This window comes from Giraffa tippelskirchi, chromosome 13 (assembly GCF_054371585.1).
Source record: "Giraffa tippelskirchi isolate mGirTip1 chromosome 13, T2T-mGirTip1v1.2.pri, whole genome shotgun sequence".
NCBI lineage: Eukaryota > Metazoa > Chordata > Mammalia > Artiodactyla > Giraffidae > Giraffa > Giraffa tippelskirchi.
Window position 1 is genome coordinate 107,043,277 of NC_137287.1, and position 25,979 is coordinate 107,069,255.

The window sequence follows — 25,979 nt, forward strand, 5'->3', positions numbered from 1 at the left end:
AAAACTGTTGTAGCTTGAGAGTTGAGTTGGACATGTTGGAATAATAATACAAAACTTCAAAGATTAGTTACTTGGGGAGGTTTGGGGTGAGAGTAAAGGCCAGATATCCCCTTACTCACTGACCCTCTATATCTGGGTCCATACCTCATGGTGGAATATTACCCTGAATAACCCCATAGCCTCAAGGATAAGATCAGGACTTCCAGTGTCAAATGAAGAGCTTGTGTCTGGGTGGCCATGCTACTCACTTGGTCTGAGTGTGACCTTGGGCAGGTCACTTCATTTGGTTGAACCTTAGTCTATCATCTGTAAATCTAGACTAAGGTTGAGATTTACCTCGTTGATGGAGGGGATTACCTGAGATAGAATCCAGGTGCAGCTCTTGTGCCAGCACAGTGCCTGGCACATATGCACAGTCGAGTCTTAGCTAGGACAGTGGTTCCTTCTACTGCTAGTCATCAGGGCTGTTGTTACTGCTGTTGCATCCATGAGCTTGGATTCAGTTTTTCCTTTGGTCCAGATGGGACAGGGGCCAGAGGGAAAGGAGAAATTAAAAGAACTTGAGGGTGGGACTTGGGATGAGCACTGTGGGGATGCCTTGTTCAGTACCTAGGGGGATTGCTAGACTTTGGGGAAGCTCCTTGGTTCTTCGGGTTCTGTAGGTGATCAGGCCAAAGATATGAGCCCATTTTACAGATAAGAAAGGTAAGGGAAAGTGATCAGGCTATATAGCCAGAGGCTGAATGCAAGATTTCCCATGCCTGTTGTGGAAATATTGGAGCCACTGTTAAGAGGCCCCCTTTGGAGGTTTGTGAGAGCAGAGCCTTAGCTAGAGTCTGGCATTCATGAGGAATGGTTATGACTAGTCTTCCATAGCTGGAAGGGATCTTGACACCATTCAGTATACTGTCTCCTTCTTGAGCTAAAGAAACAGAGACCTGAGTGTGTGTATGTGTGTGTGTGTGACCTCTCCAGGATCAGCCAACAAGTTGGTGGCCAAGCTGGAACTGTGTCTGTTTGTTTAGATCCAGCCCTCGGCTCAGCCCTGGCGGGACGGATGGCCCTGCTTGTCAGCCCCTCCTCTCCTGCCTGGTCCCTGGTGAGGGCTGCTGAGAAAGAGGCTTTTGTTTCACCAGCTCCTTCTGGTTTCCTCTCAAGGTAGCTTCATCACCACCCTAACTCCATCTGCCTGGTTTGCATTTGTCCCTGTTTCAGGTTTAAAGGGCCCTGAAATCTGAAGCTTCTACTTTCTTCTACCATCATGTCTACTTTCTGGATAACCGTAGGGGAGATCAGGGACTTTATCATCAAGAAGGCCTGGGTTCTAATCCCTCTTCTACCATGAGTTCCCTCTATGGCTTTGGTCAAGTCATTGTAATGTTTAGGCTCAACATCTTCATCTAAAAAGTAAGTGTTAGTTGCTTAGTTGTGTCCAACTCTCTGCGGTCCCATGGACTGTAGCCCCCCAGGCTCCTCTTTCCATGGAATTCTCCAGGCAAGAATACTGGAGTGGGTAGCCATTTCCTTCTCCAGGGGATCTTCCCCACCCAGGGAGCAAACCTGGGTCTCCTGCATTACAGGCAGATTCTTTACTGTCTGAGCCACAGGAAGGAACCCAAATGGTGAATGAGTGTATAACCTGGGGGGTAAGAACCTGAACTCTGGGTCTCACTCCTGCATGGATTCTCTAATGCTCCTCAGTGAATCCTTTCACCTTCCGGGGACCCAGGGTCCACATCTGGAAATGGTAGCTGCTATCTCCTGGGTGTTGTGATAAGGAACTGTGCTGAGTTCTTCACAGGCAGCGTCTCATTGAATCCTCCCTTTAGCCCTGGAAGCGGACGCTCTTACTCCTGTTTTCCAAATGAGGAAACCGAGGCTCAGAGAAGTGGCTTGCCCCCGGCCACTTTGCTGGAGAGTGATAAAGCCAGAATTCAAACCAGGTCTGCATGGCTGCAGAAGGTGAAAAGTGTTAGTCGCTCAGTCATGTCTGACTCTTTGTGATCCCATGGCCTGTAGCCTGCCAGGCTCCTCTGTCCATGAGATTCTCCAGGCAAGAACACTGGAATGGGTTGCCATTCCCTTCTCCAGAGAATCTTCCTGACCCAGGGATCAACCCAGTTGCAGAGTTCCAGCTTAAACCACTGCACTGCACTGCCTCCCAGGTCCCTTGGTAGCTGACCTCCCAGGTTGAAACTGGACTTTGGGAAACAGTAGATGGGGAAACAGATTGTAAGCTACTGGGTGACAGATGTTATAGCTGCAGTGCCTGTGACCTGAGGCCTCTTGAGTAGGGGAGCAAGAACAAGGCGCTTGCTCCTGCTATTTCAATCTCAGCCCAGGTGATCTTCCCATTTGCTCGATTCCTATTTTCTATGTGAAGCAGAAACATCCCATCCCACCTGGAGGTTACTGTTCTGAGTGTGTGAATCCAGGGGACCCGAGGTTTCTCCTCCAGTGATTCATCGTGTACTAGGCCAGGCCTACAGTTGGGGCAGAAAGATGATTAAAAAGGGCCTTCAATACCCTGTGAGTGGGTACTTCCCTGGTGATCCAGTGGTTAAGAATCCACCTTACAATGCAGGGGACGTGGGTTTAATCCCTGCTCTAAGCCCGTGCATCACAACAAAACATCCCACGCGATGCGATGAAGATTCCACATGCCACTACTAAGACCCAATGCAACCAAATAAGTAAATATTAAAAAAAACCTGAATGAATTAGCCCAGAACAGAATATTAATGCTATAAAGACCTTAGGGACCCCTGCGTCCAACCATGTTTATTTTACAGATGGGGAAACTGAGGTAAGGATAGGCCGGGTTGAAAGAACAATGGCTATGCTTTGTCCTGGGTGGATACCAGGGGACTGCTGTGAAAGGGGCACCTGAGGAGTAGGCAGACCTCTCTCTTCCTTATCCGCCCAGATCTGGTCCACCAATGATTTCTGGGAATGCATGTATGCGTGTGTCCTCAGTCGCTTCAGTCTTATCCAACTCTTTGCGACCGTATGGACTATAGCCCGCCAGGCTCCTCTGTCCATGGGATTCTCCAGGCAAAAATACTGGAGTGGATTGCCATTTCCTCCTCCAGGGGATCTTCCCAACCTGGGGATTGAGCCCAGGTCTCTTAGGTCTCCTGCATTAGCAGGCGGGTTCTTTACCACTAGCGCTACCTGGGAAGGTCATTTCTGGGGATACCACTGTTCAAAGAGCTCTGGAATACAGCCACCAGGTTCCAGGTCTGCTGTCCCCACCCCAGCCTGGGTCCTTATTATGTGCCCCCAGACAACCACAGCAGCCTACAACTCACACCCCTAAAGCTACTCTTAACCTGTTTTCAGTCCATTCTCAACCCTGCAGGTCAATGGTTTCCCATTGCTCTTAGACTCTCGAGACTGAATTCTTTACCTTACCCTCTGAGGCCCTTCCTGGCCTGGCCCCTGCAGGCCGCTCCAGTTTCATATTTGTTACTTTCCCTTTGGCTCTGCAGAGTCACACGGACCTTTCTGTGTAACAGGTTCAGCAACTTCCTGAAGGTTCCTCAGAGAGTCAAATGCCAGCCTCTCAGTTTCCAGCTCCATGCTGGGTCCACGAACTCAGTTCAGAGGCGCTAACACTGTCTGCTCCTTCCAGGTGCCTGACTGCCGTCCGTCCGCCTGGGGAGCTGGTGTGGTCGGAGCCGGGGTGAGTGTTCCAGAGGCCCAGCCTCTTCTGCTCAGGTTGGACAAATTGACCTTTCAGCCCTCAGGCTGTTTTAACATATTTTACTGCTGGGGAGGTGGGAGAGTTTGTCTAGGCCACAGATTCCTGGTGGGCTTGAAAAACGGGGACAGTGTTGAGAGTTCTCTCTGGTTTGGGCTTATTTTGAGGAAGGGACTGAAATGAGTATTCATTAAGTGCCTCTGTGTTAGGCAGCGTGCTTTGCCCAAATTGCTTATCCATCCACCATGCCTGGGGGCGAGTGACCTTGGACCTAGAAGCCAGATCCGCTGACTTGAGGCCCTGGTTTTCTTTTGCTTAACTGCTGGGAGTTTGTAGACTAGATTCAGAAGGGAGTCTTTTCATTCTGGTTCTGCCACTGATTCCTGTGTGACCTTGGGCAGCTCCCTGCCTCTCTGTTGGCCTCGGGGTAATATATACATTGTCAAGGTAGGGCAGAGGTGGAGTCAGGGTGAAAGAGTTGCTTTCAAATCTTCCAGCAGTGAAATCTCCTTGTCAAGTGAACCCCAAAGAATCTCACTGTACAAAACAGTACAGGAGTTGCAGCCATGGTCAAAGTTGGGGTGAGCCTAGAGGACTCTAATTGGCTAATTCCTCAACCTCTAGCAGCCCTCCGACAATGCCATGGAACTCTCCTGAGCTCTGTGCAAGATACTTCACAAACCACTGGCCTGGGGGTGTCAAAGCTGCTTTCCACCTCCTGGTGACTCTGGCAGGGAGAGGGCATGGAGAGGGAACTGAACCAAGAAGTTATACTGGTCGGGGAGATTGCGAAGTAATAGGCAGATGTCATTGTGGGGTTATTAGTAAGGCACAACTGTCAGGGTTGTGATGTTGTCATTCTAGAATCCTCTGTTTTCTTTTTGTGTTTTCTGGCCTCGCACATGCGACATGCAGGATCATAGTTCCCCAACTGGGGATCAGACCCGCGCCTCCTGCAGTGGAAGCGCGGAGTCCTAACCACTGGACCACCAGGGACGTCCCACTCTGGTTTTGATTTTTGATTAGACGTGAGGCACCTTTGTACCCTAGGGGAACTCCTGTGTGTGTGTGTGTGTGTGTGAGTGTGTGTGTAGGCAGCAGCGGCTGTGGGTGTTGAGATGGGGCTGGGCCAGACCAGGGCAGGTAGAATAAATGCCAAGCAGAGCTGGGAGCATGTTGCTCCCAGGGGTGGCAGGGATTCAGGTGGCTTTAGCTCCAGTTGAAAGGAACTATTTGGCTCTTTCCGGCCAGCGCACGGGGCCCACAGAGGTCTCTGGGCAGGAAGCACTGGGAACAAGGAATCCTCTGTCTGGAGTCACAGCACAGCTTGGACAGAGGAGGTGGATTACGAGTTCCCGGGTTCCCGGGAGGCGGCCTGCTGGGCTTTGCCTGACCTTTGGGCAAATGGGTGGGGAGAAGGGGAACTGAGTGTATGTGTATATGGTGGAGAGGAAGGTCGAGTTTGGTCCATAATATTTATTCCACAAGTTCCTTGAGCTTCTGGAAGCCCTCTAAGGAGCCAGGTTCAGAGGTAGGTGACCCTGGAGGGGTCAGAGCTGAGAAAGGTGAGACTCTAGAACCAGATGGTGCTAGTGGTAAAGAACGCGCCTGCCAATGCAGGAGAGGCAAGTCTCAGGTTCAATCCCTGGGTGAGGAAGATCCCCTGGAGGAGGAAATGGGAACGCACTCCAGTATTCTTGCCTGAAGATCCCATGGACAGAAGAGCCTGGCGGGCTACGTTCCACGGGGTCGCAGAGTTGGACTTGAATGAAGTGACTTAGCATGCACGAACTAGAAGATATTAACCTCCATCAGTTTACCAGAGGACACAGGAAGTGTGAGAGATGATAGATTTTTCGCAGGCAGCCTGGTGCAATGGAATTCATTCCGCCTGCAAGTCCAGAGCCCTGCATTCAAGTCTTTGCTCTGACACTGACTTGCTCTGTGACCTTGGTCTCATCACTTCCCCTTTCTGGGCCTCGGTTTTCTTTTTGGAGAATGGAGATAGACACATCAGCCTTAGTTACCTCTTAATGCTCTTTTGAGCAACCATTAGAATCAGGTATTTCACATCTTTGGAGGCAGCAGAATCCTGATACATAAGCATTTGAAACAGAACTACTGTGGTTGAATTTGCAGCAGTTACCTAGAATCTTGTTGCCTTCCTTACTCCCCTTTGTTCCATGGGTGTTTTTGTTTTTCTTTTGGCTGCACTGGGTCTTCGCTGTGGCATGCCAGCTTTCTCCAGTTGTGGTCCTCAAGCTAAGTTACCCTGGAGCCTGTGGGATCTTAGTTCCCTGACCAGGGATTGAACCCATGTCCTCTTCATTGGAAGGCGGACTCTTAACCACTGGACCACCAGGAAAGTCTCTCGGTGGATGTTCTTGGAGGTGCCTCTGCAGGCTCCCAGGGCTCTGGGAGGCAGTGTCTGAAGACCATGGGATCAGGATGATTCTTGAGAACATGCTTTGCAGACTCTCCTTTGTAGCCCAGATGACAAAGATTGTGCTGGAACACACAGGAGCAGCCTTAATACTGCTGCTGCCCTACCCTGCCCACAGCCAGCTCAGACTGTATCTTGGTTAGGGCCTATATAATTGGACCTGGCTTTTTCGGAAACAAGTGACAAAAGCTCTATTCAAAGTGAATTAAACCAGAAAAGGACTTGAATGGATCCTGGGCAGTTCATGAAATTGTAGGATGAGAAACCAGGTAGATGCTCCATCTGTCTCCATCACAGCTTGTCTCTCCTCTCTGTCCTTCTGAGGAACTGGCTGTCCACTGCCCTAGCTTAGCAACCCAAACAGAAAGTTGTTGTTCAGTCACTAAGTCATGTCCAACTCTTTGGGACCCCATGGACTGCAGCACACCAGGCCTCCCTGTCCTTCACTATCTGCTGGAGTTTGCTCAAACTCATGTCTATTGAGTCAATGATGCCATCCTACCATCTCATCCTCTGTTGCCCCTTCTCCTGCCCTGAATGTTTCCCAGCTTCAGTGAAAGTGAAAGCTGCTTAGTCGTGTCTGACTCTTTGCGACCCCATGGACTATACAGTGCTTGGAATTCTCCAGGCCAGAATACTGGAGTGGGTAGCCTTTCCCTTCTCCAGGGGATCTTCCCAACCCAGGGATCAAACCCAGGTCTCCCTCATTGCAGGCGGATTCTTTACCAGCTGAGTTACAAGGGAAGCCCTCCCAGCCTCAGGGTCTTTGCCAGTGAGTAGGTTCTTCACATCAGGTGGCCAAAGTACTGAAGCTTCAGCTTCAGCATTAGTCCTTCCAATGAATATTCAGGGTTGATTTCCTTTAGGATTGACTGGTTGGATCTCCTTGCAGTCCAAGGGACTCTCAAGAGTCTTCTCCAGCACCACAATTTGAAAGCATCAATTCTTTAGCACTCAGCCTTCTTTATGGTCCAACTCTCACATTCGTACATGATTACTGGGAAAACTATAACTTTGACTATGTGGACCTTTGTCATCAAAGTGATGTCTCTGCTTTTTAATACACTGTCTAGGTGTGTCATAGCTTTTCTTCCAAAGAGCAAGCGTCTTTTAATTTCAAGGCAGCAGTCACCATCTGCAGTGATTTGGGAGCCCAAGAAAATAAAGTCTGTCACTGTTTCCAGTTTTTCCCCATCTATTTGCCATGGAGTTATGGGACCAGATGCCATGATCTTAGTTTTTTGAATGATCGTAGTTTTTCTACTAGGATCTATATATCAACCCAAGGGAAGGATTCTGATTGGTTCAGTCATTGTTGCTAGGGGATAGGGCCATTCCCTATAGTGGCCAGGCCTGGGTCAAGTGCCTACTTGTGTAGCAAATGGGGGAGCAGAGCTCTCATCAGAAGAAGGAGCGGAAGGCCGCTGGGCAGACAGAGCCACGAGAACATACGAGCATGTTCGTGGAATCTTGGGTTATAGGAGAATGAACAGCTTATAGGCCTGCAAGGCACCAAAAACCCTCCTCTTCAGTAACAGGAATACAAATATCAACAATGAAAACAGTAGGTAATGTTTATTGAGTTACTCTCCTTATGATGAGCACGTTCTATTCCCTTTCTTTTCTTTTTAGTATTTATTTATTTATTTGGCTGCACCGAGTCTTAGTTATAGCACATGAGATCTTCAATTTTCACTGTGGCGTAAGGGATCTTTAGTTGTGGCATGTGAACTTTTAGTTGTGATGTGTGGGATCTAGTTCCCTGACCAAGGATTAAATCTGGGCCCCCTGCATTGGGAGTGGGAAGTCTTAGCCACTGGACTATCAGGAAAGTCCCTCTATTGCTTTTCATGTGTAATTTCATTTAATCCTCCAGATGATCTTTTGGGTAGGTACAATTACTCTCCCCATTTTATAGATGGTAAAACCAAGGCACAGCTAGTGAAGGTCATATACTGAGTAAGAGGAGGAGCTCAGGTTCAAGTTCAAGGAGTCTGGCTTCAGAGCCTGTCCTCTGATCACTATGTCCACTGCCTCTGATCAGAAGTTCAAGTGGATTCTATGTCTACTTGCGTGCTGCCCCGTGACACAGCTTGTGACCTGCAGAGGCAGCCAAGCCCAGGTTACTTTCTACTCTGCCATTGGGAAAGGCTTCCTCGGAGTGCATGCAGATCCACCTGCATAGAAATCCATAATCCAAGAAAAAAAAAGGAATCCATAATCCATTTGGTATATGGTTCTGTGGGCTTCCCTGGTGGTTCAGTTGGTAAAGAATGTGCCCGCAATTCGGGAGACCCAGATTCAGTCCCTGGGTTGGGAAGATCCCCTGGAGGAGGAAATGGCAACCCACCCCAGTATTCTTGACTGGAAAATTCAATGGACAGAGGATCCTGGCAGGCTATAGTCCATGGGGTCACAAAGAGTCAGACACGACTGAGTGACTAAGCACACATAGGATTTTGTGGTAGGTCTTTCAGGAGATATAAAGAAAAATCGTTAATGAACCTACCTGAAAGGTCACCATGGCAAATAAGTCACGTTCCTGAGCTCTCACGCTGTGCCAGTCTCTGTCCTGAGCACTGAATGGTCATTGTCTCATCTAATTGCAACAACAGCTCTGTGGAATAGGTGTGATTATTCTCACCATTTTCCAGAGGAAACTGAGGCTCAGAAAGGATAAGTGACTGTCCCATGATCAGGTGGCTAACTAGTGGCAAAGGTGGCGTTTGAGTTCACGTCTGTGAGCTCCGTGCCACCCAGAGGGGAAATCAATGTGTGCAGGTGTGGCCGAGACACAGCCAAGAGTGCAGATCACCATCGGAGAGGGATAGGAAACTGACACCCAGAGGAAAGGGGCAGCCTGGGGCCCAGCAGCCAGAATGTGTTTCCTGGAGGAGAAGGCATTGGCTCTAGGCCTTGGAAGGGGCTGGATTGGGGCAGTGGGTTCAGGGAGGGCTCTCCGGGGGTGGGGAGCTGCTAGGGAAAAGGCGTTAGAAGAAGCTAGAGTGGTTCCGTCTGGCCAGAACTAAAGAGCTGGGGTGGGGCAGGGTAGCTAGCCATCTTTCGGGCTTCGCAGAAGCGCCCCCCCCCGCCCCGCCCCCGCTGCATTCCATGTTATTCTCTTCAGAGACGTGAAGAGGTTTGATCATCTCCAGTTGCACCTGGGTGCCCAGGTCCCTTACCTTTTCTCCAAGGTGCCACGTAGAGGGTGGAAAAGGCCATGTGGGCACCAATAGGTGTCAGTCCTTCATTCCTGGGGGCAAATGATGGGAAGAGTGCTCCCCTGCAGTCCTTTGCTCTGAGGAGAGGCTTCTCTCCAGGCAGAACGAGCTCGAGAAACCAGAACTGTTTCTGGAAAGAGCTTTGTGAGCAGTAGGGCTCTCCATCCCCTCCCCAGGCAGCAGGCTGGAGCATGGACCTCTATCCCATGGAGAGGCCCCTTTCCTTCCCCCTGCCCCTTCCACATACCGCGGATCTCATCCGCCTTGTCAGCAGATGGACAGTGCCCTCAGAGCCTGGGCTCTGTCCTGAAAGTGCCTTCAGGTTTTTTTTCAAATAACTCAGGTGGAAAATTGGAGGAAGATGATGTTGGTACCGGGAGCCTCCCAGGTTTCAAAGGATGGGAGAATGACAGGCACGTTTATTGAACTAGACTCACGGTGTGTCAGAAGCTTTATCACCCCCATTTACAGAGGAAGAAAATGACACAGCTAGAGCTGTCACATGAAAGGTGACATCATTGGTTTTTGCAGGAGGGATGGAGATGGGGGAGACTCAACAGGAGGACGCTCCTCCCTTGCCCGACCACCAACAGCCTCCTCCCTACTCTGTCCAGCGACTCCTGTTATCTGCATGGCTCAGAAATGCTGATTCTGCCTCCCCTGTCTGCCCCCTAGCCTCTTCCCGACGTGAATACAGACTGTTTTCCCTGGCTTGCTGTTTGCCTGAGAGCTAGAGGGGCTGTCTCGGGGAGGGTGGCCAGGCTTCACAAATGTCATCCAGAGAGGACACAGATGTTCAGCATTCCTTCTGTGGCCCCTCTTGTCTCTGGGATCCCTGGATTTCTCTGACCCTTCTTGGAGGGATTCCAGCATTTCTCTAGGGGCAACAGAGGTGGAGAAAGGTAGGAGAATTTTTTCATGGGGCGGGACTAAGACTTTTCTATTCATCATCTCATCAGATTTTCCCCATATTCCTGAAAGGGAAGGCACAGAGGATATAATTATTCCCATTCTGTGGATGGGTTCATTGAGGCTCAGAGAAGGTAAGTGACTTCTCCAAGGTCACACAGCTAATGAGTGGCAGAGCAGAGGTAGAAGAGAGAAACCAGTGTCTCGAATCCTGATCTTTCTTCCTGTTGCCCAGTGCTGATGGCTATAAGGACTGCCTCTGGGACTCCCTTTTTGGCCCAAAATGTGGGAGTCATGTCCCCAGTTCACACATTCCCAATCTTCCTAAGGCTCCAGAAAAAAACCTTCCTCACCAGTTCTAAATCTGAGCATTCCCTAGCCCAGCCCCAGACTGCTGTTCTTGCCAATCTCCGCTGACATAAGACGTTGGCCTTTTTCTTCTGACAAGGTGGAAGAGATTAGCCAGTTGTTAGGAGGGATCCCTCTGTGAGGTGTTGGAGGCTCATGTTTTAGCCTGCAGATGGGGAAACTGAGGCCAAGGCCTAAACAATCGCTGCATTTAGAGCAGCTAGAGAGGTAAGGCTAGGAAAAGACTTGGGCTTGGGCTGGCATCATGTGGTGGGCCCCTTTCCCAGAAAATCCACAACTTTGTTTCGCTAAGTGGAACACAGTGTCCGCTGAGTGTTTACATTTTACTCCACTTCTGCTCCAGAGAAATTCCTCCTAGGGGCACCCTGGCCTTTCCCAGAAAAGTGGCCTCTGGGCCAAACCAGGGAGGAGCCCCGTGTTCTAGGACTGCAGCTGGGGGCTGTAGTTGGGGGATACAGCTCTGCACTGGCTAAGAATAACCAGTATTCTGGAATTAGTGGTGATGGTGGCACAACCCTGTGAATACAGCATGGGCACTGTCTTACCGCCAGACCTCCCTGAACTGGGGGTAACAGGGCACAGAGACTGGCCTCCTGGGCTTTATTGTGGTCCTGGGGCAGCTGTGTTGGCCTCTAGAACTCTTTACTGGCCAAGGTAGTTTCCTTGTTTGCTAAACTGGGAACTAAGGCTAGGAAAGTGGTGGCAGTGGCTGGCCCTGGATACAAAGGTGGGATTGGGCGGGGGGTGGAGGGGGCAGTATTAGAAAACTAGAAGAGTAGACACTGCTTTCTTTTCTTTTTCTTTGTTTTTTGGCTGTGCTGGTTCTTCATTGACAGGCATGAGCTTTCTCTAGTTGAGGCATGTGAGGGCGTCTTTAGTTGTGGCACATGGCTTAGTGGCCCTGTGGCCTGTGGAATCTTAGTTCTCTGGCCAGAGATTGAACCTAAGTCCCTTGCATTGGAAGGTGGATTCTTAACCACTGGATTACCAAGGAAGTCCCCACACTGCTTTTTTCATATGTGTGTCTCACATATGCAGAGGTCTTGGGAAAGGTTTGAATGAATGACCTGGGCAGGTCTCTTTCCCTCTCTGGGCCTCAGTTTCCCCCACTGGATCCACTCTCCTGAGTCCTTTATATTCCTACTGTTCTATGATCATTGACCTAAAATACATGGTTAACAAGTTTTCCTGGAGGTCAGTTGCCTCATTTGTCAAACAGGGAGGACAAAATCAGCCAGTCCTACTCACGTCAGGGGTTCCTGTTGCAAGGGTCAGAGAAGTGACCATATCACTTTGGGCCACAACAGGCTTTGGTAAATGGGGAGTAGCTTTAACAAGGCAACAGGCTCCCACAGGGCAGTGGAATGAGCCGGAACTCCAGACTAAGACAGACTTGGGTGTAGACCCCTGCTCCACCACCTACTGTGTGAATTTCAATGAGATACTTCATTGCTGTGTGCCTAAGCTTTGCCATCTGTAAAATGGACCTAATAATAGTTCTCACCTCAGAGGTTATGGAGCTGAAATGGGAGAAGGCAGGCAACGAGCAGAGGACTGTGCCTGAGATACAGTCAAGTGTTTCATAACTGATGTGTTATGTGTTAGTCGCTCAGTCGTGTCTGACTCTTTTGCAACCCCATGGACTGTAGCTCACCAGGCTCCTCTGTCCATGGGATTCTCCAGACAAGAATACTGGAGTGGGTTGCCATTTCCAACTGATAGGTGTTAATTATTTTTGGTTGTCATAATGATGATGCTCACTGACATTTAGAGGTTGGAATTCTCTATGACAAACCTAGACAGTGTTTTAAAAAGCAAAGACATCACTTTGCCAACAAAGGTCCATATAGTCAAGGCTATGATCTTTCTAGTAGTCACGTGCTGATGTAAGAGCTGGACCATAAATAAGGCTGAGTGCAGAAGAATTGATGCTTTAGAACTATAGTGCTAGATAAGACTCTTGAGAGTCCCTTGGACAGTAAGGAGATCAGACCAGTCAAACTTAAAGGAAATCAACCCTGAATACTCATTGGAAGTACTGATGCTAAAGCTGAAGCTCCAATACTTTGGCCACCTAATATGAACAGCCAACTCATTGGAAAAGACCCTGATGCTGGGAAAGATTGAAGGCAGAAGGAGAAGAGGGTGACAGAGTATAAGATGGTTGGATGGCACCACTGATTCAATGGACATGGACTTGGGCAAACTCTGGGAGATAGTGAAGGACAGGGAAGCCTGGCGTGCTGCAGTCCGTGGGGTCGCAAAGAGTCGGACCCGACTTGGCAACTGAACAACAAAGTTCTCTGGGGGTTAGTGAGGCTAGTGATGGCAATGTTATTGTTATGAATAATCTCTTACATCTCTTTGGCATTTTACAGTTTACAAGGCATGTTCACATCCATCACTGTATATGACTTTCAGAGCATTCCCTAAGGGAGGGCAGGGAGGCATCACCATCTCCATTTTGCAAATGCGGTTGTGAGTCTTAGGAGAAGTGGCTTGCCCCTGATTTTAGCTCAGGTCCTCACGCTTTAGGAGGTCGACTCCTGGCCAGAGGTGCTGTGAGAATCAGCCTCTGGGTCTGGCAGCACCAACTGGCAAGTGAGAGATGACTATTACTGACACTGATTTTCACCCTGTAAGTTTTGGAGAGCGAGGGAGCAAGTGACCGAATAAACGACAGAGTGGATGGCTTGGTGGCCTTGCCAAGTCACAGGAACATGCACACAAGTCTTCAGGTCCATACATTCAAGGTGACTGGGGGAGACCTGTCTCACTTTGGAGCCCAGGATTTCTGAAGCTGTGGGCCCACAGTGTCCCTGCTTGTTCTACACAACCTGCTTGGATCCTGAGCTTTTTCTGCTTCTCTCTGCTATTTCCTGCTCTGCCACCCCCACCTCTACTCCCACCCTCAGTGCTTGGGCCTCGGAGTGGATTCTGCCTCCAGTCATTCCTCCATTGAGTCTTTTTTTTTTTTTTTTTAGCCATACTGCATGGCTTATGGGATCTTAGTTTCCTGACCAGGGATTGAACCCAGGCTCTTAGCAGTGTCAGCATGAAATCTTAACCACTAGACTGCCAGAGAATTCCCCTCCACTGAGCCTTGAGTTGGTCAGCCAGTCTGCACTGAATTCATGCTGTACTCCTTTCATGGACCCACATGCTGGGACACAGAAGTGAACACAGCAGGTACACACATGATCCGTATTGAACAGCAGAACTTTGTACCAGTCTCTGGTGGTTTCCAAGCAGTGGTGAGGAAGGTGTCTCTCAGTTCCTCTGTGGGATGCATGATTTTGAATTTGGGAAATCGTCTGTGCCATAGGAGGCAGCAGGTGCTGGAAGCCCTGGGCTGGGGGTCAGGTCTGGGTGGAGGTTCCACCTCTGCTGCGGCCTTGCTGTGTGACCTTGGGCCAGTCCCTGCCTCTCCCTGGGCCTCCTCCTCCCCGTCTACCAAGGAAGGGGATTGGTTGAGATACGAGAATTTGTTTTTGTTGTTCAGTCCCTAAGTCGTGTCCAACTCTTTGCAACTCCATGTGCTGCAGCACACCAGGCTTCCCTGTCCTCCCCAAGTTTGCTCAAGTTCATGTCCTTTGAGACAGTGATGCTATCTAACCATCTCATCGTCTCCTTTTGCCTTCAGTGGAGATATGAGGATAGTCCCTGACATTTGTGGAGTGCCTGCCTGATCCATGTGTCCCAAGGTCAAAGGCCCAGACTAATGTCAGAGCTCCTTCTTGCAGAGAGCTTGGCTTCTGGGTCTTACAGGCTTTGAGAGTCGTTTCTGAACTGGGTTCTGAGCACTTGGGAAAAGTTGATGGAATCATCAGTTCCCCCATACTCTGCCCAGTGGGCTCCACAACCCTGGCTGGCACTAGTGCTGACGGAACAGGTTCCAGCCAGGCGGCCCCTGACATAGAGGCCAGCCCTGTGCAGTGGGGGCCCTGAACACTGATGGGGGTAACCTCTTATGTTTTCCTTTGGGCAGGAGATGGTGAGAGGTGCAGTGGTGGTGGGGTGAGAGCAAAATTTCAAGGCTCCCTGAAACGATGGAGTTGACCTAGCAACTCCACGGGAAAGGCAGCACGACTGAAGCCCCAGAGGGTAGGTTTTCCTAGGTCCACAAGAGTCTCAGGGCTCCAGAGTGTCTAGAGTCTCAGGGTTCTCGAGCAGAGACAAGTGCCAAGAGTCTCAGGGCTCCAGAGCTACCTAGGCATGTTGGTCTCCTGACCTCCGCCCCCAACAGTCATGACTTGCGCTCAGTTATCTCCTGGCACTTGGTCAGTGTGGTTGGGGGGAGGGCAGGGTGTCCCCGACAAGGCCAAGAGTGGCGGGACTTAATCCTGGTGGCTGTGGCTGGGAGGGGAGATGTGTTTGTACGTCTTAGTTGTCACTTTTCCCTGCCTCCTGTCCTCCCAGGTAAGTTCCTGGGTCTCTTGTCCTGGTGGCTCTGACAGCTGACATTTGAGTGTCCAGAGCAGGAGGGGAAGCAGGGGGCAGGGCTTTGTGCCAGATGGCCAGCTGTGGGTGATTCTGGATGACAGACCGGTTCACTGCTGGCCCCGGGGCAGTGCCCGTGTGGCCTGGCTGGCAGGTCTCAGAGGAGCTGCTCTGTGTCCTCCCTGTCTCTTAGCTCTCTCTTTTATCGACTGTGCTGCGGGCCATGTGGGACCTTAGTTCCTCAACCAGGGATTGAACCCCCGCCTGCTGCCTTGGAAGCACCGAGTCCTAACCCCTGGACCTCCAGGGAAGCCACCATGGCCCTTAGCTCTTGGTGCCTGCAGCCTACTTGTGCCTCTCTAACTCTGTGCCCTGCCACTTGCCCGGGCACAGGCACTGGTTTGGCAGGTTTTGCCGCACCCACGAGCAGTGGGAGGGCTGGGAGCTGGAGAGGGGCAGGCGGAAGGAGGCAGGGCTGCCCTGTCCTTGCCCTCCCCCCCTCCACCCCCACCCCGCCCAAGGCCAGCCTCACCTCTGTCCCCTTGGCCGTCTTTCTCAAGGGAGGCTGCGTGGGGAGCTCATAAGCGGAAGCTACTGGGACTCCTGGTTCTAGCTCCATTGCTTACTCAGCATGTGAACATGGGCACATCCTTTCCTCTTCTCGGACCTCAGTGTTTTCATCAGTACAGCAGGGTTTTCAGCTCAGTAATCCTCAAACAGCCACGTACCATGATTCTAGTTCTAGCTCCGCTGTGTTCTCTCCACCCTTAGGCGAGTCATAGCATACCAAGTGCCTCTGGTTCTGAGGAACAGAATGAGTTCCACAAGCCTTGCTTGCTTCCTGGGGACGGTGATAGGATCAGCTAACATGCTAGCAAGTAGCCTGTCTCCATCCGAAGGGTTTTTCTCTCTATAATCTGACCTGCCCTTATCAGGCTCAAGCAGAAGGAGAGAGTGTACCTAGAGGGGGGCTTACTCCAGCCGCTGCCATCCTGAGCCCGAGTCGTTTACTTCTTCTCTCTGTTGATTTAGCAAATCCTTCCCTACCCCAGGACCTGCAGATGGTGACTGCAGCCATGAAATTAAAAGACGCTTGCTCCTTGGAAGAAAAGCTATGACCAACCTAGACAGCATATTAAAAAGCAGAGACATTACTTTGCCAACAAAGGTCCTCCTAGTCAAAGCTATGGTTTTTCCAGTAGTCATGTATGGATGTGAGAGTTGGACTATAAAGAAAGCTGATGCTTTTGAACTGTGGTGTTGGAGAAGACTCTTGAGAGTCCCTTGGACTGCAAGGAGATCCAACCAGTCTATCCTAAAGGAAATCAGTCCTGAATATTCACTGGAAGGACTGATGCTGAAGCTGAAACTCCAATACTTTGGCCACCTGATGCGAAGAATGGACTCATTGGAAAAGACCCTGATGCTGAGAAAGATTGAAGGCAGGAGAAGGGAATGACAGAAGATAAGATGGTTGGATGGCATCACCGACTCGATGGTCGTGAGTTTGAGCAAGCTCTGGGAATTGGTGATGGACAGGGAAGCCTGGCGTGCTGTATAGTCCCTGGGGTTGCAAAGAGTCAGACACAACTGAGTGACTGAACCGGACTGAACTGATTCCTTCTGCTTTGAATTCTCTTTCCCTGGCTTTTTGCTGTCTAAGATCCTTCTCATTCTTTACAACTCAGTTTGGTTAGTTACCTCCCTCCCCAGCCCCACTGCACTGCTCTCTACCTCCGCCTCATAATTCTTCGTAATGCTTATCACAGTTTGTAACCATTTATCTTTTATTATATTTAAAAAAACATTTATTTATTTATTTGACTGCATCAGGTCTTAATTATGGTCTGTGGGATCTTGGTTGTGGCACCTGGGCATCTCTCTAGATAAGGTTCGGGCTCACTAGTTGCGGTACTCAGACTTAGTTGCCCTGTGGCATGTGGGATCTTAGTTCTGCAACCTGCGTCCCCTGCATTGGAAGGCGAATTCTTAACCACTGGGCCACCAGGGAAGTCCCTGTCTTCTATTTTTAACCTCATGTTCGCTCCACATTGCAGGGCAATGGATAATTGAATGAATTAATTTTAGGGAAACAAGATGCTAGTTAAGTGTTTGGCTCAGGGCATGACTCTTAGGAGGTACTTAGTAAATGGCAACTTTTAGTGAGAACCAACACGGCAGGAGTGGTAAATACCAGTGTATTGTGGTTAAAGCACACGTGCCTGGGGGCAGGGATGCAGTGAGAAATTAAGGTTGAAAAAATGAGCTGGTACCAGATTGTGGTGGTCCCTTGATCCTAAGCCAAAGAGTTTTGACTTCCTGAAAGACATTGCTGAGAGTCACTGATGGGCCAGTAATTTTAATTCCAGACCTCTGCTCCTGAGCTGGGGGCTCAGACTCTTTGTATACTTGAAGAGGTTGTGCTGTGTGGTAGTGGGAGTGCAGGGTTAGAGGCAAACTCAGAGAGGAACAGGCTGGCCCTCCCCAAAGGGGCTCTGAGGCAGATTATTCCCAAAGGCCCAGAAAGAAGGGGCACCACTGGGGACAAACTGTGTTTTCTGTTCCCCATCATAGTGGCAACTGTTCCTGGTTGGGGGTGGGGTGCAGAGGATTGGGGCCACCTACGACTCAGATTTGCTGACAAACGTTCGTGTAGTCAAAGCTATGGTTTCTCCAGTAGTTGTATACGTATGGGAGCTGGACCCTAAAGAAGGCTGTGTGCTGAAGAATTGATGCTTTTGAATTGTGATGCTGGAGAAGACTCTTGAGAGTCCCTTGGATGCAAGGAGATCCAACCAGTCAATCCTAAAGGAAATCAACCCTGAATATTCACTGGAAGGACTGATGCTGAAGCTGAAGCTCCAATACTCTGGCCACCTGATGTGAAGAGCTGACTCATTGGAAAAGACTCTGATGCTGGGAAAGACTGAGGGCAAGAGGAGAAGGGGGTGACAGAGGATGAGATGATTGGATGACATCACTGATTCAATGGACATGAATTTGAGCAAACTCTGGGAGATGGTGAAGGACAGGGAAGCCTGGTGTGCTGCAGTTCGTGGGGTGGCAAAGAGTTGGACACGACTGAACAACTGAACAAAAGCAGAGTCAGATATGTGGATTTCTATTCTAGCTCCTCCCCTTGTCAACCATGTGACTTCTTCCAGCCTCATTCACATCTCAGATCCCATTTCTCTTCACCCGTAAAGAGGCTGCGTTAAGTACCTCCTCATAGGGTCTTGGTGAGGATAAATGAAGTAGTGCCTGCAAAGGGCTTAGCAGAGAGCCTGGTGCACACTGAGCTCTCAGGAAAGTTATCTGTTATCTCCATCCAGTGTTGGGGGCTTCAGAAAGGGCATTCCAGACAGAGGGAACCATGAATACAAAGAAAAACACACAGAGATGTGAAACAGGAGGGTGCTTTGGAGTGGTGGAAATTTGCTGTGCACGCTGGGGACAACAAGAAAAACAAAGGAGACCACAGACAGGCCCAGATCCTGCAGCACATGGGCCAGGAGTTGCATCTTGTCTGGACGGTGATGAGGGCCACTGCAGGGTGATGGGTTGGAAATAATGTGATCTGATTTCTGGAGGCGGGAGGATGGGTTGGAAGGGCAAAGCTGCAGCCAAGAGGCCTGTGGGCAGGCTGTTGGGTGGCTCTGTGAAAAGGGATGGGCCTAAACTCGGGTGCCTGGAAAGACAAGAGGGAACAGATAAGAGAGTGGGAGACAAGGAGGAGTGGACAGAGTGCAGGGACTGATGGGTGTGGGGCGATGGGATAAGGGAAGCAGCCGTATCCTGGAGGGCTGCAGGATTTCTTTCTTTTCGGTGGGATCTTAGTTCCCCGACCGGAGATTGAACCTGAGCCCTCTGCAGTAAAAGCTTGGAATCCTAACCACTGAACCTCCAGGGAATGCCCTTTTTGATATTTTTTTTTTTTTTCAGGTTTTTTTGTTAGGTGCTTGAGGGATCATAGAGCTGAAAGCATAGTGAATGCATGTAGATTTGGACATCAATAGTTTGACTTTTCTGAGAATTAAGAAGCTTCCTGAAAAACCTCTCTTTTTGTTCTGACTCTCGATGTGGAAAGTCTTCCTGAAATCTCTGAATAATTGACTCCTCCCTGAGTGACAAGGGATCCTTCTGTGGGGACACTGCACATACTTGTCTCTGCTGGGCTGGAGTCTGGATGAGGGAGCAGGGATGTTCTGGCTTGGCCTGGAGGTGGCTGAGCCGGAGGTTGTATTTGGAAGCTATTTTAAGAGTCCATCAGTTTTCTTGTGATTTTCTTTCATCTTCTCAAAGTGTGTACAAAGAGACAATTCCAGTGAATGGAAATGTTTTCTGTATTTCCAGACTCTGGACCTGGAGAAGGCAATGGCACCCCACTCCAGTACTCTTGCCTGGAAAATCCCATGGGCAGAGGAGCCTGGTAGGCTGCAGTCCATGGGGTCGTGAAGAGTCAGACACGACTGAGCAGCTTCACTTTCACTTTTCACTTTCATACATTGGAGAAAGAAATGGCAACCCACTCCAGTGTTCTTGCCTGGAGAATCCCAGGGACGGGGGAGCCTGGTGGGCTGCCGTCTATGGGGTCGCACAGAGTCGGACACCACTGAAACAACTTAGCAGCAGCAGCAGCAGCAGACTCTGGACCAGGGGCCAGGCAACCTTGCTTTCTTTGTTTTCTTTTAACATTTAATTTATTTGTTTGGCTGTGCCGGGTCTTAGTTGTGGCATGTGGGATCTCGTTTCCTGACTAGAAATTGAACCTGGGCCCGGCATTGGGAGCTTGGAGTCTTTGCCACTGGACCACCAAGGAAGTCCCCCAGGCAACCTTTTGAAAGTGGTGTAAGGTAAGCTTCTTCCTGTGTCCTCTCCTCAGACATTTTTTTGGTGAGTGTGAACAGGGAGCTGTTCTTCCCAAGAACCATAGGTCTTAGATTTTACACTTTACAGATGGAGAAAATGAGACTCCAGGAGGAAGGCGATGAGACGTGCTCAGATCCAGTAGTGCGTTACTGCTGGGGCTGGGCTGGGCCATGTGCTGCCCTTCCTGGTGCTTCTGTGGCTCCATGCCAGGCAGCTGGCATGGCCTCTTGGGGAGTGGTTGGTGGTGGAGGGGCTTGATGGGCTGAGGAACGTCCACATAGGCCCCTGGTTCAACTCAGGGGTGCCCACATGGCAAGAGAGGACCCCTGCAGACAGGGTGGTGGTGGTTGTTACTATTTAGTCGCTCAGTCCTGCCTGAATCTTTTGTGACCCCGTGGACTTTAGCCCATCAGGCTCCCCTGTCCATGGGGATTCTCCAGGCAAGAAGACTGGAGTGGGTTGCCATGCCCTCCTTCAGGAGATCTTCCCGACCCAGGCAGGGATCGAACCTGCGTCTCCTGCGTTGGCAGAGACAGATGAATTCTTTACCACTGAGCCACCTGGGAAGCACCCCCTACCCCCAGATAGGATAGGGGTCAACTACTGCCCTAAGCCCCCAATTCAGAGGCCCATCCCTACCCCTCCTCCTGATCTGAGATGGGCCCAGAAGTGTGGCTGGAGGTTGGGAGCTAAAACCAGAAGGATGGGGTTGTTTCCCTCCTTATGAGAAAAGGAGCGGAGAGCCCTGTCTGAATGGGGTGGAATATGGTCTGCATCCTATTCCAGCTGATTGCTGTGCTGAGCAGAGGCCTTTGTCTGCGTTGCCAGGGGAACCAAAGTTTCTGCCTCCTTCCGGGGCTGTGATTGGCTCCTGGTAGAGCCTGAGCTTTGGTGAATGGAGGGGCCTCCCTCCTGCCTACATCTTCTCCATGGAAGTGAGAGACTAGAGCGAGACTGGGGTCCCCATGGAAGCACTGCGTAGGCTTCTGTGCTCCTCTTCTTCAGATCTAGAGATGATGGGTCCCCTCGTTCATTCACTATTCATTTATCCCAAGCAGCATCTGCTCCAAGCCCTTCATTCTTCCAGATCTAAGAAAACTAACCTATGGGTCAGAGGACCTGGCTTGGCCACAGACTCACTCATGGCCTTGGGTGGGTTCCTTCCCCTCCCTGTGCCTCAGTTTCTTTGCCTGTAAAGACCAAGGCCTTCCAGCTCTGGCTTTCCTAACAACACAGCCCATATCTCCTCCTTTTCGACCTACCATCCTCCCACCTGGCCTCTTGTTGAGCTCAGACCATGTTCTTTTTTGTAGGTGCCCCTGTAAGATGCAGAGCAGAATGGGGCATTGCAACCAGCTCTTAGCATTGTCTCATTTTTTTTTCATTTTTCCTTCTCTTCTAGAAGCCCCAAATTTTGTAGCCCCCTCTTGTCTCTTCCACTTGGGCCCCGGCTCAGGGTTGTATGCCATGAGGGAGGGTTGTATGCCACGGGGTAGCTAAGGATGGCTGCCCATCTCTGCTTAGGGTGGGGCAGAGCTGCAGGAAGTACAGAGCGTTCTGGGGCAGGTGTGAGTGATTGGAAAAGCCATGGGACTCGGCAGTCCTGGGTTCCTGGCCTCATCTGGCTATGTGCCAGCTAGGTGACCTTGGCTGGGGTGCTCAGCTTTAGTTTCTGCATCAATGATGCAGGAATAATAATGCCACCCTTGGGGTTGTGGCAGAGGTTGAACGAGATGATGTGCCTGCCATACGGAAAATACGGAGTCCCTTCCCTGGTCTCTCCTCTAAAATAGGCAGGGAGCTGGGGAAAGTCCATATTGAGGAGGGCTGGAGGTGGCAGGGCCCGTGGTGCCACGTGGCAGATTGAAGCCGCTGCTCTTCCCCAGCGGTGCCAAAAAGCAGGCAGCAAAGCATTGCCTTGGGCGGGTGATGTCTGGGGAGGGGAGGCCGCGTGTCAGAGCTAATGTTTGAATAACACTTTTAAGATCCTCCAGGGACCTCAAATGAGGCTCTTTCAGATGAGCTGAAAATGAAGCAAAGTAATAAGGCTGAGCTCACTGGCAGGAAAGGGGGCGGCTCATTGGTCCTGGCCTTGTCTCGCCCAGCCACGCTCAAGAGCACAGGCTGACCGGGAGGGTGGTCCCGCGTGTATGCTATGGGCTGCTGTAAGGAAGGTCTGCTTTTTCAGAATGAGGGTGTCATGGGCGATTGCTGGTAGTGACTCGGCCCTGCTTCTTGTTGCCTCACTAGATTGAGCGTCAGAGGTTGCATCTTAGGTCACTGGCCTTCAGTGCCTGGTTTGGCGTTTTAGCTCTGTGACCCAACCTCCCTCCACCTCGGGGCTGTGGAAGCAGCAGCCCCAGCTTGGCCGATGCCTGCCCTGGGTGTGGCAGGAGGCAGGGATTAATGCTGGGGCTGGGACAGTGAAGTGGTATGTGAGTTGCTGGGGGTCCTTCCCTCTTCTGCTCAGGTTTGCCCAGGGTCTGTGATGAGGTGGGGGGACAGAGGAAGGAGGTTTTCAGGTGAAGAAAGCAAGCTGGTGATATGACTCTGGGTGTGGGGTGGGGTGTCTGCTTATACCAAGGAGGCCCAGCATCAGAGAGGCTGAGGGAAGGGCTGAGAAGCAAGCGTGTGTGTGTATATGCGCCTGCACCCGCATGCGTTCTTGTGTAGAATGTGATCCCCGTGGGAACAAGTGACAGAACTGGTGAGTGATTGTGGACCAGGAAGGCTTCCCTTGTGACTCAGCTGGTAAAGAGTCCGCTTGCAGTGTGGGAGACCTGGGTTCAATCCCTGGATTGGGAAAATCCCCTGGAGAAGGGAAAGGCTGCCCACTCCAATATTCTGGCCTGGAGAATTCCATGGACCGTATAGTCCATGGGGTCACAAAGAGTTGGACACGACTGAGTGACTTTCACTTCATTTCGCTATGGACCAGGAGGGCTTCCCTAGTGCCTCAGTGGTAAAGAATCTGCCTGCCAATGCAGGAGACACGAGTTTGATCCCTGGGTCAGGAAGATCCCCTGGAGAGGGAAATGGCAACCCACTCCAGTATTCTTGCCTGGGACGTCCCATGGACAGAAGAGCCTAGCAGGCTACAGTCCATGGGGTCAAAGAAAAGTCAGACACAACTTAGGGACTAAACAACAACTGTCTCCTCTATGGACCAGGAGAGCTTTGTCCTGGAGATAGGAGGAAATCCTGGCCAGGCTCTTCTGCCTGAGGCCTTCCTGCTTTGCTTGAGCTGGGCTGGGAGCTGATGGCCATGGGGCGGTGCATCACTGCTTCTCCTGGGTGCCTAGTTTGCATTGGAAGTGCCTGCTGCTTGTGGGTCACTGGCCACTCTTAGACTCCTCATTGAGGAATATGTGGGGGTCGATGGCTGATTCCTCTTGGCGCCTGGATTGCGCTGTGAATGCTGTTGGAGACATGGGGGCAAGTGTTGGGTCACCAGCACCTCCCAGGCCACACTGACCCTGGGGATCCCCACTTCCATCTCTTCCCTCATCTCCATGACACCCCACCCTTCTTTTCAGCTTCCCCACTACATCCCTAGCCAGCTCGCATTTGCCTGTTCCCCCTCGTCTCCTTGACTGCTCAGTGTGGGGTCCTCAGGGCTCCATTGTAATTACTGAATTTTTTTTAATAATCCTTTTAAAAAATTATCAAAGTAATAACAGTACAGAGATTTCAGAAAACAGGAAGAGGGGGAAAAATGACTCCTGAGTACTGTTGAGAGTTTGGTGTGTTTCCTCCCAGCCATCATTCCCTCCAGTACATCTTCAGGGCCACCCTGCATTTTTCACTTAATTGTGTATGCAAAGTCCCCTTTAGGGTCATTCCAGAGGATTCCATTAAAGATGTTGATCCATTTACCTCTTTTCTTGTTGATGGACAGCCGGGTTGTTTCCAGTTTTTGCTCTTTTAAGTAACACAGCAATGAACATGGCCTAAAGTGTTTTTTTCGGTATTTCAGATGATGTTTCTTAGGGTAGGGCCCCAAAAGGGAGACTTTGGGTCAAATGCTGTGGGTGACTTTCAGATGGTAACTCTTGACCAACTGCTGTGCCACTTTATAGCCCCAGCGTCCAGGGTGATAGGACAGGAACTGCTGTGGGTTCCTTGCAGGTCTGAAGAGCCTGTTCCTGGTGTCTAGGCCCTCATTCACTCTAAGATGGGGGTGGAGTAGGGCTGTGGGTTCAAACCATGCTCCCTTCTCTACTGCTTGAGTCCATTTCCTTGGCTGTAAAATGTGCATGACTGGGGCTTCCCAGGTGGTCCACTGGTTAAGAATCTGCCTTCCAATTCAGGGGACCCGGGTTTGATCTCTGCTTGGGGAGCTAAGCCTCTGGCAACTAAGCCCGTGTACCACAACTAGAGAGAAACCCACAACGAAGGGCCGGCATACCACAGTGAAAGATCCCACGTGCTACAACCTCAGCCAAATAAATAAACAAATATTTCAAATGGGCATGATGGGAGTGACTACCTCACAGAGTCATTGTGGGGTTTTACCATCTGTGTAAAGCATGGATGCACTCAGCCTGGCACTTGAGAGATGCTGAGACATGTTGACAGTGGTTCAGAGAGAGGAAGCTACCGAGTGATTCAGACTGAGCTGAGGCCAGCACCCAGGCTCTGCCTTCCGGGAAGTCTCTCCCTGCCTACCAGAGGAGCCAGCCTACCTCTGGGGATGGTCTGCTTGATGGGGACCAGTGTCCCTACATGAGAATGTGGTCGAGGGGCTGAGTCCCTGGAGTGGAGCTGTTAGATAGCCTCTCCTTGTCTCCCAGAACCATCCCTATTTCTGGGGTGCTGTTTTCCCCCAGGTGTCTCTCTGGCCTATTCCCTAGGGATGATTTGAGGTTTCTTCTGGCCCCAGGAATCTCCCTGACTGGCCCTTGAGGACAGAATTTCATTGAGGGCTTCAATCCTGGAGGGAAAGGTGGGCTCCAAGGCTGTATTAATTTTCTATTGCTGTTGTAACAAATTGCCACACACCTAGAGGCTTAAAACAACCTAAATTTATCACTGTATAGTTCTGGAGGTCAGAAGTCTGAAAGTTAGCCTTATGGGGCTAGAATCAAGGTGTTGACAGGGTTGTGTTCCTTCTTGAGGCTCCAGGGGAGAATCTGTACCTTGCCCTTGCCAGCCTCTAGAGGCTGCCCACATTCCTTGGCTTGTGGCCCTTTCCTAGCAGTGGCATCCCTCCAACCTCTACTTCCACTGTCACACCGCCTTCTCTGATACTCACTCCATGGCTTCTCTCTTTTACTTATAAGGACACTGTGGTTACATTGGACCCACTTGGATAATCCAGGATAATCTATCCATCCCTAAATTATTAACCTAATCACATGTACAAAGTCCCTTCTGCTATACGAGGTAATGTACTCATAGACTCTAGGGACTAGGACATGGTCATTGTTCGGGGTGGGGGGGCTTTATTCTACTTACCACAGTGACCATTATCAGGGATCTCTCTGAATTAGTGGACCCCAGCTACTGCTGAAATTGTACCACCAACCTCTATGATGGAAGAAGGGCCAGGGGGAACCCAGATCTAATTATGATGTAGTTGGGGAGGGGCATGGAACTTCCCTGGTGACTCAGATGGTAAAGAGTCCACCTGCAATGCAGGAGACCTGGGTTCGATCCCTGGGTCAGGAAGATGCCCTGAAGAAGGAAATGGCAACCCTCTCCAGTATTCTTGCCTGGAGAATCCCATGGACAGAGGTGCCTGGTGGGCTACAGTTCATTGGATTGCAAAGAGTCAGACACGACTGAGTGACTAACGCTTGGGGAAGGGCATAAGAGACTGAATCACTAGATTCTCCGTGGTGGAAGGCCCTGAGGGAAGGCAGTGTACCCTACTGCAGTGTGACAACAGTGTCCCACAAGGCAGGCGTCAGAGAATGTGGCCCCCTGGCCTTCACTGATAGGTGCGGGCCCACTGGGAAGCATCGCCACAGGAAGCCAAGCAGCCCTGTCCGTCCACTGCCGTCACTGCCATGTGTATATGTGT

At 50.6% G+C, this 25,979-nt stretch overlaps 1 protein-coding gene and 1 long non-coding RNA gene across 28 annotated transcripts in view; one reads left to right on the forward strand and one right to left on the reverse strand.

Moving 5' to 3' along the window:
• EPB41L1 (erythrocyte membrane protein band 4.1 like 1) overlaps positions 1–25,979 on the forward strand; it is a 179,608-nt gene that overhangs the window by 58,905 nt on the left and 94,724 nt on the right. For 15 of the 27 annotated variants that reach the window (XM_081560085.1, XM_081560084.1, XM_081560098.1 and 12 more), the window contains one exon: positions 3,635–3,685. The exons of 8 other annotated variants lie outside the window; for them this stretch is intronic. The gene's annotated coding sequence lies outside the window, so the exon portion shown is untranslated. Of the gene's footprint in view, positions 1–3,634; positions 3,686–10,074; positions 10,270–22,248; positions 22,386–25,979 lie in introns of those variants that run through there. 4 more of the 27 variants (XM_081560070.1, XM_081560061.1, XM_081560091.1 and 1 more) reach the window with 3 other exon arrangements.
• Positions 7,708–25,482, reverse strand: LOC145533175 (uncharacterized). The gene is made up of 2 exons (XR_014073902.1): positions 25,412–25,482; positions 7,708–9,399 (listed from the first exon to the last, which is right to left on the reverse strand). It is a non-coding gene; the product is annotated as an uncharacterized LOC145533175 (long non-coding RNA).